This window comes from Micropterus dolomieu, linkage group LG07 (assembly GCF_021292245.1).
Source record: "Micropterus dolomieu isolate WLL.071019.BEF.003 ecotype Adirondacks linkage group LG07, ASM2129224v1, whole genome shotgun sequence".
Classification (NCBI taxonomy): domain Eukaryota; kingdom Metazoa; phylum Chordata; class Actinopteri; order Centrarchiformes; family Centrarchidae; genus Micropterus; species Micropterus dolomieu.
Genome location: NC_060156.1, coordinates 1542006 through 1545989, shown reverse-complemented (window position 1 = coordinate 1545989; position 3984 = coordinate 1542006).

Genomic DNA, 3984 nt, shown 5'->3' with positions numbered 1-3984 from the left:
TGGTCTCAGCCCCTAAAAGTCTTGGTCTCGTCTCAGTCTTGATAAACCCTGGTCTTGGTCTTGACTCAGTCTCGCCCTCCCGCGGTCTTGGTCTCAGCCCCTAAAAGTCTTGGTCTCGTCTCACTCTTGATAAACTCTGATCTTGGTCTTGACTCAGTCTCGCCCTCCCGCGGTCTTGTTCTCAGCCCCTAAAAGTCTTGGTCTCGTCTCACTCTTGATAAACTCTGGTGTTGGTCTTGGTCTTGGTCTTGACTCAGTCTCGCCCTCCCGCGGTCTTGGTCTCAGCCCCTAAAAGTCTTGGTCTCGTCTCAGTCTTGATAAACTCTGGTCTTGGTCTTGGTCTTGACTCAGTCTCGCCCTCCCGCGGTCTTGTTCTCAGCCCCTAAAAGTCTTGGTCTCGTCTCACTCTTGATAAACTCTGGTCTTGGTCTTGACTCAGTCTCGCCCTCCCGCGGTCATGGTCTCAGCCCCTAAAAGTCTTGGTCTCGTCTCAGTCTTGATAAACTCTGGTCTTGGTCTCGGTTTGGGCGGTCTTGACTACAACACTAGTCTCAGTCGCTAGTTTCAAGTCTTCTTCAACACAGCATGATGTTCATTTAGTAAATTATGGTCCCATTTAGAGGAACAGAGACCAGGAAGCAGGGGAGGCTTTAGGGCGGGGCTACAAGGCACCGTGTAAATTTAATCAGCCTCGCTGAAAAAGCTTATTAGGAGTCGCTGTTCACTTTCTCTGGTGAGTACATTTAGTTTTAAGCCTCTTGTTCGCTAGACAAAATTATCAGCACTGTTAAAATGGCACCTAGCTAAGCAAGCTAGCTAGCGCCGCACATGGCCGTTGGCTCCAACGTCTCCTCCAAATATGGTCACGTCCTATCGGCCAAACTCGAGGCTTCAGAACGGCAGTCCACAAACCAACGGATGACGTCACGATCACTACGTCCATTTCTTATATACACGGCTAGTGTAACCAACTTTTTAAAAAATACCTAATGCTTGTTTTTGTAGTAAGACTATTAAAGTTGTTTTATAGGTTGCCTATAGGTTTCATAGGTCCACACAGTAAGATATAAAAGGAACGTAGATATTTGAGTTTATAAAATCAGATGACGATATTTCATCCAGGAGTTATTGTTTTAAAATAAACAAACAGTCTTATGTCAGATCTGTTTGTTTTACAGTGTAAAAACCAACACAAAGTCTGTGTAATGATGACCCCTTAAAGCCAGCTGCAGTTTCTTCTAACTTATCTGCACAAACACAGACGCTGATGCATCTGCAACAAGCTGATATCAGCTGCACCTGAATGTTACTGCAGCCCTGTTATGTCCATAAAAGGTGAGTTTGTCTCACGCAGCCTCAGAGAGTCTCAGTCTACAGGATGTTTACATTTAGTCTGCGACCCTGCAGCCTCTGAAACCATCACTGTGCGCTCACGCTGCTCCCTCTGGCTGCTACGCTGTTAAAGAGTGTGTTTTCCTCCCACAATAGATTCCTTTGTTGTTGATCTGACCTACATGATTGCCGGCCAAAGCATTTACTGGACCACAGAACAGAATTAACTGGAAGTCTTTTCTCTGTGTGTGTGTTTGTGTGGTATGACTCGGACTAACCATGATGCACTAAAAGCTTTTGTTCCTGCTGGATTTTATATTTTCCTGCAGAAGTGTGACTGGCCCTGAAATATCCATGTTCCTGCTCTGCTGGGCAGCGTGAAGTGACTGGAACAGATAAAACACTGTGTTATAAAAAGAAACTCTGAGATTATAACTTCCTTCGTGTCTGTGTTGTTAGATGTTCACTAAGCACTAAGCCGGTTCAGGTGGTAAACTCCTTTTCTCTAAAGACTAACGCGCACTGGAGGATTTTCAGATCTTAACTGATTTTGGGAGACCACCGACATAACGACAGAATGAACCCATGTTTAATATTTTAATTCTTTCTTGTGCTGTTTTTTCATTAAATACCTGCGAGCTGTACTGTCTCCGTTCACAGGACTTTACCGCTCTGAAAAGAGATTTTCAATCTCAATGAAGCTGTCTGTGGTTACACTAAACGGTTTCAGAGCTGCAGTTCCGGGGAACTTGGGATCTCACAGAATCTGGCGTGATCAAACGTGACTTCAGACGGAAACAAACACGGAGGTAGACTCGTCGGTTTGTTTTAGTAATCGAGTATTCTACAGATTAATCGGATACTCGACTCGCTGTGTTAGACCGGGTCTTTCTGCGCGGATGCTGAAGCCTTGCAGCTGTGGCTGGTTCTGCGTTACAGCCGACTCGCCGGACAGAGCTGCTGTTTTCTTTCAGCTTGAAATGATCCCAGACTTTCTGTCCTGTCTCTTCTTCCTCCCTCGCTGTTTTCTCTCTCTTCCTCCGCTTTGCAAAGCAGCGCCGTCACATCACATCGTCTTCACTTTTCTTCTCTTTTATTAAGATGTTTATTTTGTTGAGAAAAGGACTGAAAAAAGCTTTTACTTAATTTTCCTCGTGCATATTTGCTGAGAAAGATTTTTACCTATAATAGTTTTGAATGTTCAGCCTCAGATTTGTGAAGTGATCCACTGTTTGGCATCAAGTGCTGACCATAAAGAAAAGTTTAAACCACAATTAACCATCAGGTTTCTTCAACTCAAACATCAGCCTTTATAGACGGGGTCCTGTTTAACGTCATCACAGAGATGCAACCAGGCGGCAGAAAGCAGCACTGTGTCCTCGCGGCTTATTCATTTATACGGCATATCGAGCTGCAGTGGTGCACAGATATCTCTGAAATTATAAGGAGTTACTTTTTACTTGTTACTCATTTTAAAAATTAACAATATTATTTATTTATTAAAGAAAACTCATTATGTTACAAGTACTTTCAACCACCGCGCCCCAACATTAAAAGAGACGGGAAACCTGTTCAGCAGCTTATTTTAGAAATGAATCCACTTCACTGGAGCAATAATGAACCTGAGGAGGCAACAAGCAGCCGAACTGGAAACACTGCAGCCTCTTATTAAAAATAATAAAAAAACAAAGCAGGGCCCTCCTGACTTTTTAACTGATCACGTTTTCATAACAGCAACAATGAGGATGATTTTTACAAAACATAACGTTTTTAACGCCTCTGTCTGAGATAAAAAATAAATAAATCAAGCGAGCGTCTCGACTTTACTGTTTTGCACGTGTGTTTATAAGAGAAGTATTAAGTGCTTTCACAAAACGTTGACTGACGCCACTCTGTTTCACGTTTCTTAGCACATGCTTCTTGAAATCTTTCTGCTGGTCTCAGCGTTTACGGAGGGCCGTGTTCTCTGCACCTGTGTGACACACCAAGTTTGGTCTGATGACTTCCAGCTGTGGAAAGAACGCCTCTCTCCCTCGTTCTTCCTTTAGCTTCGTGGCTAGCAGCTGACTTGTTACGTCCGGTGTCGCTGACCTGCAGCGCGGTCGCACATGTCATATATACAAGAAACCCGTCTATACTCGAAAGAAATAACAATTTGAGGCTCATCGTGATAATTATCGATATCAGAAGTTTTATCGTGATAACATTTTTGGCCATATCGTCCAGCCCGAGGGTCAAACATGTTTGATATATCCACAATCTGTGGATATAACACGTGACCTTCAGATCCTGTCTGTCAGCCCTTCACCCTACAGGGTCGGGAACGTCCCCGCCATTGTGCGAGGGACAATCTGACCCTGTAGTGAGCAGCCTGGTGTTTCTGTGTGGACCAGGTTCTCTGTGATCCGACACACCGTTAAATCCTCGCTGAGCCGTCTGACAGCACAAACAACTGAATCACAGAGCAGGAGCAGCCCGAACACACAGCTGCTGTCGTTAACCTATATTTATATTGATTTGGTCGGAGACTGCCGGGACGCCCGTCCCCCTCGCCATCATGTTTTCCAACTGAAAAGAGGCCGTAGAAGAAGAGCGACAGCTGTTTCCTGCTGTTCGCAGTCGTTATCGTTCTAACAGGAACATGAATAATTT